Source organism: Phasianus colchicus, chromosome 2 (genome assembly GCF_987193195.1).
Source record: "Phasianus colchicus chromosome 2, bPhaCol1.hap1.1, whole genome shotgun sequence".
Lineage (NCBI taxonomy): Eukaryota > Metazoa > Chordata > Aves > Galliformes > Phasianidae > Phasianus > Phasianus colchicus.
Window position 1 is genome coordinate 25,794,073 of NC_143437.1, and position 16,428 is coordinate 25,810,500.

General features: G+C 37.1%; 1 long non-coding RNA gene across 2 annotated transcripts; it reads right to left on the bottom strand.

Annotated features, from left to right (window-relative positions):
- Positions 1-1,025: 1,025 nt before the first annotated feature.
- Positions 1,026-14,429, bottom strand: LOC116232972 (uncharacterized). 2 transcript variants are annotated; one of them, XR_004167852.2, is made up of 5 exons: positions 14,382-14,429; positions 11,985-12,210; positions 7,973-8,097; positions 4,700-4,894; positions 1,026-2,843 (listed from the first exon to the last, which is right to left on the bottom strand). It is a non-coding gene; the product is annotated as an uncharacterized LOC116232972 (long non-coding RNA). The 2 variants fall into 2 exon arrangements; XR_016464649.1 differs by having other exon boundaries at positions 11,985-12,228; positions 14,382-14,422.
- Positions 14,430-16,428: the final 1,999 nt, after the last annotated feature.

Sequence of the window (16,428 nt, forward strand, 5' to 3'; positions counted from 1 at the left end):
GAACTCAGCAAATGCACAGCCTGGATCTTCTCACCATGGCTGGTGGGCTGCCACAGCTACTCCCCCTGGCACTAGTGAGTTCAGCTCTCTCATGGACCAGAAAGGGACAGCAAAGCTAGGCAGCCTGGTTGGAAATGGCTGGGTGACAACACTCAAAGTAGAATATACATATGTTCTGGCATAGGGACCATGCTTTCTTTTTTGTTTGTGTAGCAACTGGCATAATGCTGACACTCAATAAATATTAGCTAACACAATATTTTCTGCCTGTCAGGGCTCTATGTGCATGCTTTAATTCCTGTATTCCGCATTTTCTTAAGGGCATTTGACAGCAAGCTGTAAATAGCAGGGTCTGGGTGGGGCACTGGGCAGGAGAATGGGAGCACCACAGCGTTGGTCCCTGTTTACCTTCACAGCCTGAGGCAAGTTGCTTAGTGAGATTCCGTATCAGTTTCCGCTTGTGCAAAGTGGGGATAATACTCAGTTCCCCCTTCCCAGAGGAATAATCAGTCAGTTTGCACAGTGCTAGAAAAATCTAAAAATACTTCCAGAGCATAATGTTATTTCTTTCCCGGAAATCCCTAGAATAACACATTTAAAAATGACAACATAATGGGGGGGGGGAAATGTATTGACTATTTTCATGTCTATAGACGTGTTCTGTAACAGGAGACTTCACCGTTGATACATTGATGCTATCACAGCCCAGATAACTGGCACAGAAAGGGCAAATTGGTAAAACACAAAGGATGAGGTGTTCTGGTTCTTACATAGAGTGAAATACCTCTATCCACATACATATTTTTTTTTTCTCCATGAAGAATACTGGGACAGTGGATTTTGCTCCCAGATTTTTCTATGTAAAACATTTGTTGAAAATTCAAATAACTAATTTGAAATAGGTTGTGAACCACCTGAGCAAGCAAGTGAACTGTATTTTAACAAAGCATAATTACATCTACTCACAGATGGTACTCTGGATATCAGAACGCTAATTCTGCTTTAAGGTTTAGAGCTTGGGATTAAAGACAGCACTGTATAACTTAAAAGATTTAAGAATTATACTGTAGGAAGTGAAGCTATAATAAGCTTTAGATCAACAGTTCATATAGCATCATGGGATTCTCAGCTGCCCACTGTAACCTACAACTCTCCTCTTGAAATGTCTTAGTTCTATGAAGCAATAAACCAGCCTGGACTAAGTTACTAAAGGTCTTTGAAGTACTGGAAAGACCCATAAATAAGGTGAGTACTTTGGGAGGGGGGGGTCTCATTTTGTGGTGTACACATACAGCTATTTCACAGTCAAGTTGATTTGTAGCTGCCTGTAAGTAAGCTTCCTGGGAGCAATAAATCTTCATTCAAGTAAAACTAAAATGTCACCAGTATTTATTTTGTGCATTTTTTACTCCATCATGAAAAAAAAAAGTCAGCATTCATGTAAACTGTTCTATGCCCAACTTGCAGCTCTGCACTAAAATTAGGGTGCATAGTATGAAATTGTTATAAATCTAAGTTGTAAACATTGGGTAACAGATGTACCATTGCACTGCCAAAAAAGAGTGGTAACTGTCACTGGAGAAATAAAACTGAGTTATTGTTTCCAGTTTCAAAAGAACAGCAACAAGTCTAAAAAACTATATGTGATCTTTGTCCTTTTTTCCCCTCAGACACCTGCACTCATCTAATGTTTCACTGAGCCCTGAAAAATAAATGCATAGCTTCAGTCTCCTAATCCATGTGGCTCCAGAGACCACTGTTACATGAGAACTTAAACTGATGATGCTGAGCGTCCTAGGGGCAGCTTAATCTTTTTTAATTCAAATCAACTGAGTCCCATGTGGCGCTAGGATGATACTCTATATGCTGCAATCAGACTGACCTAGACTTCTTGTGCTCTAAATGATTAATGAAACTGCCTCCTAGTTTGTTTCTATGGTGATCTGAAACTTGACACGATGTAGGAATCTGCCATTCATGCTGAATGAATCGAGGAGGAGGTAGCTCAGGAACAGAACTCCATCAGTTGTACAGAAGAGGCTGAATTTTTAGTCATTAGTCTCCTTGTACTTGGATTGTTGACTCTCGAAAATAAGAGTGAGATAAAGTATCCTAGTTAATATATCCTTAATTGAGTAGTTTACTAGCCAATGGTTTCAGCATTAACAGTCTTGTATGAAAAGAAAACAGTCTTATACTTTCTCTTTTGATAGGCAAATGCAAGAGCAGTAGTTACAGCAGGTTGCAGCTCACTGTAAAGAATTTGATGGTCGAAGCTCTGCAGTGCCTCTAAGTACTGCAACTAATGATCTAGGGAAAATACTCACCTTACTAAATATCTGTTTTTAGATTTTATTGAGTCCATAGATAAGTCTTCAAAATTCCTGTCTCTTTGGATTTTGATACTGCACGAGGAGTGATATACTTCAAATGTCTTGAGGCTTCCAGAACTAGTTTGCTTTTTATTTTCATTTCCAGAAGAACATCTCAAAATGTTTAAATATTTTAGATAGTTCTTGTACCACTAATAGGTAACTGCCTCCATGCTTGGGCCTACCTGTATTGTTAAGATAGAAATAATTTGGGAGAGCATCAGTGAGCTAGCTTAGCTACTTTGCTAGTCACACACCATAAAACTCAGCCTAAACCAGCTGTAGCCTGAATTGTCACTCAGTGTTGCAGCCCATGCTGGATGCCAGGATACAGTGCTAGCTTCAGCCAGCCATTAAAGCTGATTCAGTTATGTTGCTGTTGTAACCAGGATACCTTTAGATCCTCCATCCTTCCTCCTGCTCCCATGCAAACAGACTTGAGTACTCAATGAGTTGAACCTCAGTGATCACCTAAAGACATGCAAAGGTAAATACACACAGAGCTTTTCTGAAGATGGTGAGAACAGTGGAGCTGTAAAACTTTCTGGTGCTCTCTTTTCCTTAGTATTGCCTTTACTGCCTTCCTTCCAAAATCTTGACTATAGAAGTTTTTTTCCTTTTTTTCCACCAAAGCCTACTTTTTCCATCAACACAGAGAGAAATGCTATGACTTTGTTCCTTTCCACACTTTTTTTTTAAAAAAAGGGATGACCATTACTCTATGTATTTTTCTCTGGTAAGGCAATCCCAGCAATGATCTCACAGCATCTCTCAACAGCCCTTCAAGAGGGCATAGCACACCCAAATCATCTCATCACTTCATCTGGAATCAATCACTGTAGGTCCACCAATGTCAAGAAAACTATGCTCATTTGCATCAGCACGTGATCTGGTTCTATCTTTCTATATTCAGTAGATCAGCAGCGTTTCCATTGGGATTCATGGTCTCAGAAAAGTCTTCATCTACTTTCTAACACATTGAATCTATGTCTGCCATTTTTCTTTCCAATCATAGAACACATTGTATCTACTAACTCAAATTTGCCACAAATCAAGTTCTTTTGACATGGCTTTGGTACAATTTTGTTACTATTACATGCGTATTCAGACTTTGCAGACTGTATAATTGGCATTATATTTAGTAAACCAGTTAATTTTGTAGATGTGAAGTACTTAATTTTCAGGACTTCAAAAGGAATCTAAAATACCTAACATTTTCAAGTATGACACAATAGACATTTCCCCTTGTATTTCCTCAAATCAATTTGGAAATTCCAGCTTGTAATATAGCCAGATAAAAATTCTATGGCATGATGGCTTGCACTTTTTTCCAAACTATTTCCTGGGTTCATACAGTACTGTAGGCATTTCAACTTCTTTCTTCAGAAGAAAAGGCAGAAAGGAATGGTGTAGACATCCAACTTTGATATCCTACACACACATTCAATTTTTAAGACAATATTTTATTTGGGGGGGGAGAAGTCCGGTTATTTCTGAGTATTTTAAATAGCAAAACAACTCCACGTGTACAGATCTCACTGAAATTATCAGAAAGATCTTTTTTTTAAAAAAAAGTAATTTTAATTTTAAAAAGTTTTTTTTTCCTTCATAAAAAACAAGGAAGAAAGGAGTCAAAACAGAATGAGAATGCCTCTTTGGCTAAGCAGACCACAACTGAGGTGTGTGAGGTCTGCGCAGGAAAATGGTCCCTTCCTGATTTTCCCGCATAGTAAGCCTGTAGGTTCAGTTTATTTTGTTGGAATGGCTTTGTTTTTCTAGAAATAAATGTTTATCAGACTGGTGGGAAAGAGGCAATAACAGCTTTCTATTCAGGATTTTCACTGGGAGTGCAGGGACCCTGGTCCAAGTCATTACCTCAATGCAAATTCCTTCTTTTCAAGCAATGAATCTAAACTGATCTTTTAGGGTGAAATGAAGTTCATTTACATGGGTGAGCAGCAGTGTCACCTTACCAAGGATCTTGCCAGCCAATGCAATGAGATGGGTTTAATGCCACTTCTTAGAAGCCAAACAGACATAAATGTGTCATTCTTTGGGTTCATATTGGGAAAAAAAGCTGTGCACAGATCACATTTGTAGGACTATTCTTCCTATATGCTGGTCATTGTCACACACACAAAAAAAAATCTTCACACCCTCTTAGGTAGGAGGACATTTGTTCTCCTCTTGAACACTTAATAGAACAGTGAGCACCATGATCGCTTCATTCCTGGCTAAAAAGTTATCTAGGAAGCAAACAGCAAAATCCTGTGCCTGAACTTGAAGGAAATTATGTTATGTGCTATACATTATCAACTGAAAAGTACCTGTAGCTAGTTTGGGGAGAGAGTAGCAGAATCCAGTCATGAAGGAGGTCCAAACCGAGTTATAGCTTGAGTGCTGATGATCTACAGGTCTTCCAGAGAAAGAAACTCTCCAATATCCAGTATTTCCATAGTCCTTGCATTCACATTTTCTGCAATAGCAGAGCTCATGGCCTTGGTTAGGACTCTGGAGTAGTACTGGAAAGTAGAAATAAATATTATATTGTCGCTACAATGATTCCAGTAATATCTGTGTCAGGAAAAGGACAGTTTTCATGATTCTAATACTTCTTACTACATCTTCTGGAGAATATGTATGTGGAAAGGAAGGGCGAATCCTCATTTTTGAAAAAGAAACATGACAAATGATGAGATATTATACACTGGAGACAGCAGTCTGAAATCACTTACAATTGGAATATACTTATAATACTGTAAACCAATAGTCACAAATGAGTACAGAGCTCAGCAACCTGCTTAAAAAGAGTCATTTACCTGCCCCTCTTTTGTACAGTGCCCAACACCCTCACTGCAGCTCCTGGGTGCTCCTGTTGACAGCTGTGGGATAGCTCATCCTAGCACAGAGTTACACAGCAGAGCAGTATGTGGGTTTACAGTGACTAATTATTTGAATATGAATCAACAATGCAACACTGTGGCAAAACAAGGCAAATGCTCTGTATTGAGTCATGTTAATAAGAATGTCACGCGTAAAAGAAATGAAGTAATTATTCTGCTCTACTTCACTTGATAAGCGTCAGTTGGAGCACTGCATGCTGTTACAAACACCACAATGAAAAAAGAAATACATACTAATTGGAGAACTCAGAAGAGAACAACAAAAACGAACAGCAATTTAGAAAATAATCCTTGAGTGTATGACTGCTCATAAACACATGAAGTGTTATTAAAAAAAGAGCAATTATTCTTATTATCTTAATTTTATACTAATATAAAAGATTCAGCATGGGAGAAATTGAAGTGAGCAATGCCAGGAATATCATAGGTCATAGACTGAAGTGCAGCATAGAAACAATACTTTCAGAGCAAGAGGCTAATGAACTTCTTGGCATTGCCATCTGTGGAAGTGGTCCAGACAAGCCTGGACAGTAAAACAGACAATTTTTTTCTTTCCCCCAAATGTTCCCAAATTTATCTTCATTTCCAATCAAAAAATATCTAAATTTTTTTGTAAAGGAAAATGGCAGCAATACTGCACACTGACCTAAGCTTTAAGTGCAACAAGATGTGTTTGCAATGTAATTATCTCCTATTACACACTATAGTTTAAAATATTCAAAATGAAAAGTAATTTGAAAAGGAAAAAAAAGCCAAAAAGTTTTATCCTAATGGTGACAAAATGAAACATATATCAAATGTATCCTCAAACATGAATAGATGTAAGGAGAAATCAAATGAAATCAACATGATTTCAGTTGAATTGCATATTAAAGCTGAACATGATTTTACTTTTTATTCACTGTTACTACTATTATGATTTCATTTTCATACAAACTTGATGAGTCACATGTTCAGCTATAAATATTTAGGAAAAGTACACCTTTCAGACTTTGAAAGCTACAGAACAAAGGAAATAAAAGGTCTCTGAGTGCTGCTCCTGAAATCAGAAGACATTTGGGAGAAGGTACTTTTTATCCCCTTTAGTTTTTAATGATTACTGTCTAGTGGGCACAAAAAAAAAAAAAAAAAAACAACAGAGAAAGCATGCAGATGTAGAGTTTGTGCAGTGCCATTGATCAAACAAGAGTAGTTTAACATAAAACAATGTTAGTTTTCAGCAGTAAAACTTCCCAATTTAAAATCTTTGTGACTTCCTGGATTTGTGTACAAGTTTTTTTTTTTTTTTGTTAAATATTCACTGCATGCTACTTGAATAAGCAAAGAAGAGTACAATACATCTGTATAATACATATATTCTGTGTAGTTTTTTGGCCTTCACATTTATGCTGGCTCTTGTACTTAGATTGCTGCATTAGCAAATTGCCCGTCAGCTCTCCAAGCATGGCACTCAGCCTTTGCAGCCTTGGGGATATCAGTAACACAAAGATCACCCCTTGCAGCTGCAATGACCTGCGCCCTACAGCTCTATCTATCACATAAAAATGTACTGCTCTGCTATTGTCACTTTTCACAGCTCAATCTCAATATCTCTTTTCAGGTTTCCTGCTGACTGACAATGTCAGTTACAACACTTCACACAATTTTTCTTTTCTAGGTGTGAAACTGCGTATCCAAGAACTGTGAAAAAAGAATCAGCAGGTTTCAGTACTGTTCCTCCATGAGGATGGACAGTTAACCACCATCTAGGCAAGATCAGCCAACTGCCCCTTGAAAAAATAAAAAAGTATTCATGAATATTTGTTCATAATTTGAAACTCTTCTGCTATGATTCTGTTTGAACTATTTGTGTTCTCAGACAGGCCAGCACACAAGTACTACATATGTCAAGCAAATTTTGAAAAACATTAGAGATTTTTTCCTAAATTCCTAACTTTAAGATTTTTTTTTATCAGAAAGATTATACTGAGAATTGCTCTTACCCAATCAATTTCAATTTTAATTACTAGCAGTGGATTGCCTACAGACAACATACTAACAAAACGCTGTCTGATAATTTTGCAGAAATACTTAAGAAAACATGTCAGGTTTGTAAATAACTCACAAAATAAAAGAGAAATGTGTTCATAGACAACTATTTCCTCATTTCTTCTGGAAAACTGGCAGTCAACTGGTCCTGAAATGTCTGGGCAAAAGTAGAGTCGATGACGTTATGCCCTTTGTACCAAAACTCCATCGCAGCGAAAACAGCTAATGGAGATTACACATCAGTAAGACATATAGGCCAAACATACATTTTCTCCCATACTTCCCCTTTACAAAACCAACCAAACAGTAAAAAAAGCACCCACAAAATAAACTAAATAAGCAACACAATAACAACAACGAAAATCAATGAGCAAATCCAATTTACAGCTAAGTAGAGATGAAGCAAGGAGTCACTTAAAAAAACCTTTTCTGCTTACAGAGCAATGACTGTCTTTGTCTGAAAAGATGATGTATTTTTAGGTATGCTTAAGAAGTAGTTGTTCATCTCTGCTCATGAACATGGGCACTATCACAATGAGTATTTTCAAACTCTGGGACACCTCTCCAGGCTAGTCTGGAAGTTATAAACCTGCCATTCAGAATGGGATGCAAACAGATTTTTCTCTCAGCTGTAAAGGCATTCTCTTAGCAACTACCCTGAATACTTACAGAGAAGTACCAAGAAGGTATCTTGAATGTTCTTTTTGCTTCCATTAATACCACCAAACAATTGCGAAACAAGGACAAGATGCAACTTCTTAATGATGGCAAGCACTTGTTCTGGAACGTATCTTCTGAAGAAACAAAACATTAGTTTACAAATCACAGTGGAAATGGGATGTATCCCAGTGAATCCAATCCCCGCAATATCAAATAAGACAGACCATTGAAAGAGATGTCACATGACTAAACTTTCTCCCATCCTTTAAATAATTTTGAAATAACATGTCACTAGTACTGGACAACTGATTTTGTAAAATCATTAAAATTGTGTTCCTTGCCAGCATGTGTTCTGATTAAACACTATCCCCTCCCCTTTTCCCAATCTCTTAGCAGTCTTCTGGTTGTCACAACTAGTCAGTAAACCAAAGTTTTAATCACTAAATTGTGGTCTACTTCGCATCAAATTTCAGGTAGTATTTAAATTTAATTATGAGAAGTTAAGTACGTAACATATAGCTTCCCTAAGCAACTCAGCATATGGACCAAGACTTATTCACCAGATCAAAATAGGTCTTGCTGTCCTATTGCAGCAGTCTGAGGGCTATATGTTTACACGGATAAACTGCTTTTGTACATTGTTTTCATATCTCCAACATGAACCATCTCTTCACCAATATTAGACAAAAAATCCTCACTGATCCTATGCAGTCTTCAGCTAAATATCACAATTATGGATTGTCATATCACGCGCTTGTAACAATTTACATCCAAATCTTAGAATGTGGTCAAAAGGGTTTTTATTTTAATTCATAATTAAATTCATATTTTTATTATTATTATTATTATTTTTAATACACACTAAGAAACACATTCAATAACTTCATATCACACTGAGTTTTTCTTCTTTTCTTTCCCCCGGTAGATAACTAAGTAGTAGAGTAGAGCTGCAGGAAGATGGCTCCACTCACCAACTACACATAGGGAGTGAAAGAGCTATGTAAACGCCCATAAGTAGTGCTTCAGTATCTCTCAAATAAAGATGTTTTAATATCCTAGAGACTGCTACTGTTATAGACTACCTGTCATATTGTGGTGCTAGTTTTCTGTGATAGGTTTCTCTACTCCAAGATTTGAACGTCCAAATTTTAGGACTTTTAGATACAAGTCAGTCCAAAAATAAAATGTGCATCTTACTCCTACTCTTTGGCACATCCTGGTGAACGATACGTTTTCTTTTTGCCCTTTGAGCACAATGAGACTATTGTAAGTTTTCATTTTCTATTGATTCACCTTTATACATGGATGTCCAGCATTAAAGGGTCATCTTGTAAAACTGCCAACATTTCATCTTTTAAATGTAAGATCTTGCTTGCACGCTACCTTGTTTCTGTGCTCTGAAGGATCAAACTACTTGGCAGGGTAGCAAATTTGATTTGCATTAGGAAGGGATATTAGGCATATAGGATTTCACAGTTCATTTTATACCCTAATCATCAGAAGCCCCTATTTAGGGTCTGAACCAGAGGGATTTATTGCTCTCAAAAATCAGAGTATCCAATAACAAAATATTTCAAAATGTTCATTTTATTTCATCTCTCCAAAGTCAGTTAATGAAAGGTGCAATTCTATTGAACAGCCTTTGGTCACAAACCTCTCTAAGCCCTCTTTAGTTTCATTAGGAGTGAATTAATGTAATGTTAGATGGTGACATTTCAGGGTCACTGCACTCCTATACATTGCAATAGAATGGATACCCATTAAAAATATTATCAGACTAATCCTGCAAAGGGTGAATCAGAAGCTCAGGATGCTCGGTACTCCTCAGGGATTACAGATTTCTACACAGATCTCTAATGACCCAGCTCTGCTATTTGGTGCTGATGCTAACCTTGGTGCTGTGACCAGGAACTCCTTGTTCCTGGCTCTCAGGGAGCTTCAAAGGAAGATACCATACCTACAGGGAGACATTGAGACTATCCTCATTTCTACCGAAGAGAAGATTACAGACAGAAAAACAAGGTTATTCAAATGATGTGCGCTCACTCTCTGCTACCACTGGCTTCCTGTGTGTTTCTGGTGTTCAGACCTTTGCCTATGAGGCCAAGCTTTGAGTCTGATGACCAGTTTCCTTAGTGCACAAATGCAACAAAGAGGATTTGTGAGTTGGATACTGATCTGAAAGTATAGCACAGTCACAAGCAACTGTTTGCTATTCAGTTTTTCTGTCTGTGTTAATTCTCATCTGAACACTGAGGACTATGACTGAGAAGTGAACATGAGCATCAGACCTAAATGTCACTCTTAATGAAGTCCTAACTCAGAAAGAATCAACTGGGATGTAACTAATATCCATATGTTGGCACATACCTCAGGAAAATTATCTGCATTTTAATTGTGATAAGCATGATTTGTGCTTTAAAGTGACAAAATAATAAAATTTGATTGTTATGACTCACTCAGTTTTTAAAGAACAGTCAAGTTGCCATTAATTTAAACCATATATAAGTCTTGACAGACATTTAAATAGGATGGGATAGTATGAATACCAGATAAATGTTTTACATGGCAACCCACTGACGTTCTTTTGTTTTTATGTTTTTTTTTTTTTTTTAAATACGTTATTCCAAGGTACATGGTATAGTAGAAAACATTTCTCTGCTTACTATATATAGTTTTTTGATAGTTTTCTGATAGTTTCCTACACCTTTGACACAGTTTAAATCTCTGAACTTCTCTAGGCATTTTGGTGTGTACATATGAGCAGATCAAGTGAAATGAAGTTAAGAATTCCAAACAAACTCATCTATCATTTTCCAAATTATGCCTATGCTGGAAGCTATTGTCCCTTGGGGACCTGTAGTATCTATAATTCCCTTTTAAAATAAAATATCTACACAGCCTGTTTTAAGGCTTGTTTCAGTGCAGGAGTCCAAAGTCACTGCTAAGAAACTGTGAGCTCAGTGGTCTATACCACTGGTTAGATTGGGGCTGCTAGAAAAATGTTAGACCCCCAAGTCTGAACCTTTCCTCTTGCAAGGATTCAAGTTTTAGAAAAGCTCTGTTCAGGCACTGTTATCCATTATAGCATTTCATACAGGAGTGTTTATACAGAACTGGTACCCTCAGAGGTTCAAACATATCCAAACAGAAAAATTTCATCTTTTGTTGTTTTGCAGATGCTCAGTTGGATATGCCATGTTCTTACAACTGCTTAATTGAAATTTTGCAGTAGTTTCTAAACAATAATCCTATATAATATGCAAATTTAATATTTTTGTGTATTAAAAAAGTGCTTTCAGTGAAGCATACTAAACATGCATACTGTCAGCTTAGTGCTAAAATTACTATCTACTCTTAGCATAAATAAGTAGCAACATGTTATCAGTGCAGTTTTCTTTAGAGTAATGTGTGTTATGTCTGCTCTACATCATGTTACACAAACATTCTTTCCCACGGTATTATAGTCATAAATTTAATATGAAGATAATATAGGAGAAAATAAAACACTGTTCTTTTGATTTTGATTAGTACATTTTTCAGGAAAATGTTGATCTATTTAAGGTAGTAGAGAAACTACCTCATGCACTTCATAGACTCATCTCCAAAATCCTGGAAATTTGAGAATATTCTGGGTTAATCCACAGACAGGAAACAGTGCATGAGGTACATACATACATAGATTGTGTATCTACAGTGTGCATGAAACGGTACACAAAGGCTCAGGCATTATTTGTTAACAGACACCAGCCACTGGCTTACACAGCAGGACAATGGATAGACTTCTGTGTAAACTGCGAGGAGAGAACTACTGCATGCCCACTTTCAGTCCTTGCAAGCTACACTCTTTCAAAGCTAGCTTCTGCCAGTAAACCTATATATTGACTGAGTAGGGAGGAACATCTGCCAAAAAATAACTGGTCCTTGGGCATCTTGTAGGCCAAGGACCATTCCCCACACGCAATTTGGGTATGTATAATTTTTCTGGGGAAAAAAAAAAAAAAAAAAAAAGAGTTCTTACCTGTATGGATGCATTGACCAGCTACACATACAGGAAACATCTTCCTGGTTTACTTTCTAATTTAGGCAAAGCCATTGATGGTTTTCAATTGGCAAGTCACATCACTGTAAAAGTTAGCCAACTTGATGTTGAAACCAGGACTCTTGTCTCTCAGCTGTAGCTGAGCAGGTTGGTTGAGGGCTGTGCCATCCACCAAAAACCCTTTCTAGGGTCTTCAGGAGCTGAGCTGTGGAGAATGAAGTTACTGGGAGGGAGAAGAGTTTGATGTGTTGAAATTGTACACATATATGTAATTGTATATTTTTATAAGCTATATATAATTATACAGGAAGCTGAATGTGCTAAAGCAGAGTTAAAGAGTTAGATAACACCAAGCAAACAGCTTGAGCCAAAATATCTGAGCTTACCTGCTTACCTTTGCTTTCTAAGACTCCTAAGAGCGTCATTAATTCAGCAATTCACATATTGTTACTGAACTATTCCATTTTACTGAAATCAAGAGATAGGGGTTGTGATAGCCCATATCTTTGGGAAGGAATATGGCTTGTGCAGCATCCTGATGAAGACAGGACATGCTCAAGAGAAAACTTCATACATCATACAGCACTCTTTGTGCTGCTTTAGTGAGCCTTAATGTACACTGTTTCCTCAGAAAGCCCTTCAAGAACATTGCAGTTATACTTACAGGGCAAATGCACAGCTAGGTCTGTGGCAGAAGACTAAAGTTTAAGATACCATAAATGACTGCTTCCTGGAACAAATGGCAAGCTAATCCATAAGGGGAGAGACAATTTTTTATTTAGGCCTAAGCAATGCATGGGACCCTACTTCAAAATGTACAATTACTCTTCAAGATTGACCATAAAGCAGTTAAAGTCTACATTCCTACAGGAGTGAAGAGCCAAAAATTGTAACTTCAAAAAGGGGAAGTACATAAAAATGAGAAATCTTGTTAAAATGGAATTTAAAAGGAGCAACCAAAAGAATAAAAGATTGCAGATACCATGTATGTACATGTTATTAAAGTCTCAGAATAATCACATACTATGTATCCAAAAAAAATCTCTCAGAAACCAAGAATTAAAAGACCACACAAAAAAGACAGCATGGCTGTATAATACAGTAAAGGCAGCTAATTGGGGTAAAAAGAAATCCCTCAAACACTGGAGCTTATGTGGAGCAATGAGGAAAATAGAAAAGATCATAAACTTCAGCAATTCAAATGGTAACTCATATTAAAGCAGGCCAAAAAGATTATAAGGAACAGCACACCACAGACATGAAGAAGTAGTAATAAAATCTTTCTTTTCCAAACATGTTAGTGTTAGATCCAGAAATTCTGCCAGAGAATCTGTAGGGTTGATGGTCATGGTACACCATAAGACCGCTTATGAAAGACAAATACTAAGTAATGCGCATGGAGAAAGGAACCCTAACTGCTCTCACTCAGTTCTGATTTCTAAATCAGCTATTACCACTCAAAAAGAGATCTAGTAGTTCTCATGGCTAGTTCAATGGAAATGTCAGCTGAGCACTCAACAGCAATAGAGAAATGAGGAGAACCTTTACAATTATAAATAAAGAAATAGAAAACAGCATGGAAAATGCTGTATACCAATCCATGAAAAAGTTTAAACCTTCAGTCTTAATTACCATACATTGTCAGGGTGGAGGAGAGCTGTCAGTGTGAGCATAAGGTTCAAGATCCTTTTGCCCATTCCATCTTATTGCAGAAGAACCATATATATCACAGCTATACTTTAATAATGAACGCGCAGCACACAGCCAACCCATAGAACGCGTTTGCCACAGGATACTGTAAACCTGAAAGCACATCTCAGGGGCATAGGCTAGATTTTGTTTGTTTAAAAATAGTTCTCACTGCTTGAGGGAAGAAATTGCTATAAAGGAAAAAAAAAAAAAAAAACACGTTCTTTACTCCTATAAGTGTGATCATCATTTCTACCCTCTATTTGCAAGCCTAACACAAAAGCTGCCTGCTTTGCATTTCTGACCTCCTGGTTTCTGTCCTGCACCAGCCATCCTCGTTCAGATTATTAAATTCTTCTTGTGAGCTATTATTTTCATTAATTCATATTTAAGTTCTTCCTTTTTTTGTTTCTGACTGATCCCATATTTTGCTTTGTAATGAACACAACATTACTAATGGAAAGGAATTTGAAAGGAATATTAGGAAGAGTTTTAGCTTTGCTTATGAATTAGGACAGGCCAGAAAACTTTACCTGGTCTTTTTGCCAGTTCTCTGGAAAGGTACCATCCATATGATTATGTAAGGATAGGCAACAGTAGATATAGCTTTAAACAAGCTCCAAATCACCCAAGAAAGGTAGAGCTCACAAACTGATAGCAAATAATAGTAAAGATGGAATTACTTACACCTTTCCAAGGACCATAACTCAATAAACACTACAATGGAGGTGATCTCTAGATAAAGAAGGTTTCTCTATGGCTGCATGCCCTTAAATTATGTAAGGGTCTGCCCTTCTAATCACACAGGTGAATTGCTTCCACCAGCATTCCCAGGGAGGGCTATGCTCCTTCACCAGGTGCTCAATCATTGCTTCAGGTTGTGACCTAATAGTTCCCATACAGCTTGTCTGAGGAAGACACCTAGACTTTAAAGATTTCAATGTGGAATTAGTTCTTGGTAAAAAATTTAAGCTCTTTTGTAAACCTGATGATACAAAATGTAAATAGAACAAACAGATACTAGTGTGAAATACCTGTACTGTTTGTCCTTTGGCACTATGTAGTGCTGAATATTTTTTAAAGTTACAGATTAAGACAAGGAGATTTTGAAAGCATAGAGGCAAATTGTAGTTCTGGTAGAGATGTCATCACTCAACAGAGAGCAGGCTCAGATACACTGTCAACCTTTTTTATCATTCAATTGTTTAGTTTTGTTACAGAATGAGAATGAAACTGGAGACTGACGGCATTGAGCTGCAGTTAACACAAGAATGTTATTTCTTTAAGGCTGTGTATGTCCCTTGTGAGACCTACATCACCTGGAAAATCACAGCGCCAAAGTCCATCTGAGAGGTCTGATCCTTTACATAACAATTTTGCACCAAGTTCATTAGATGTGAGGCACATGTAAATTCTAGGAAGGCCCTGACACTACTAGAGCAAACAAACAAGTTCATTCTGTCCCTTCAGGCTACTGTATATTACAGCCAGAAACTTCCATATCCACAGACATAGCACAAGGGACACTAAAAACAGAGCAGAGCCATGACAGCATGTACTCCACCAGGTTTCATCTTGTCCTGCCATGTACTGGGAACAGGAGGAACGTGAGAAGGGGGAAGCAAGAACATAACCACTCAAAATGCAGTATATGTTGACTTCAGCCCTATTCCTCCAAGTGGCCATTGCTCAAATATTAGCTGATGGGTAGCAAAGCAACTCCAAAAACAGTCATAAGTGAAACTAATCTACTTCTCCACGAATCAGTGTCTTTCAAATAATATCTTGCTGACTTATTCAAGAGTCAGTAATTCCAGCGGAGCCTCCTACTCTGCAAACTAAATCAACAGATTCTAACAGTCTGATAGATCCAATCTAACTTCGGTTACATGTGCTTTTTCTTCCACTGTAATTTTTTAATGTATGTTTTAAGAAGATATTTTCTATACTGTTTACTTCCAAGCTACTAATATAAATACAGTATTATCTCATCTGCCCTAAAACCACGAGAATAACATAGAATATACCCACAGAAATTTTAAAGAAATATGCTTTCTACTTGGGTGCTTTATTCGGGTTTTATTTGCACACATTCAGTATAAGTATAGTTTAAGTGGGCTATTTTCCATACCCACATAGGAATATTTTCCACAGAAAGGTTCACATTGGCTTTAGACTCACCCTCAAGCTATTTACTTGCATGGTATACATATAATGATCAAGCTTGTATCTACTTCAGCCAAATCTAAATGTTTTCACTTGTGCTTCTTTTGCAAACCATTTTCTCCTGAATAAGTTGTTTCAAGTTTATACTATCACTTTCATGAATTTTATGATGCAACTGATTTCCTCATTTGACCAGATATTGACGGCAGCCTCAAATTGAGATACATATTTCAAGCACTCCAAATGTTAGGAAAGTTTACAGCAAGGTTGTATTTTGGTTGTTTTCTCAAGTATGGGATGAATCTGGATTTCAATTCTTTTTTTTTTTTTCTTTATCACTCCAAAGTTCAGCAGAATTTGAGTAAAACTTTTGTGTTTAGTCAGTTCATCTATTGGACATCAGCTTCTTAATTGCCACAGAGGGTTTGAAACAGATCTTCAAATATGAAAATAGGAAAAATATAAAACAGTATAAGCCAGAAACTCATTTCCCACTTACTTTTGGATCCCTCCCACTGAAGACTTTCTCAGGCTATTTCTAATGGAACTATTGTAAACATGCTCTTCT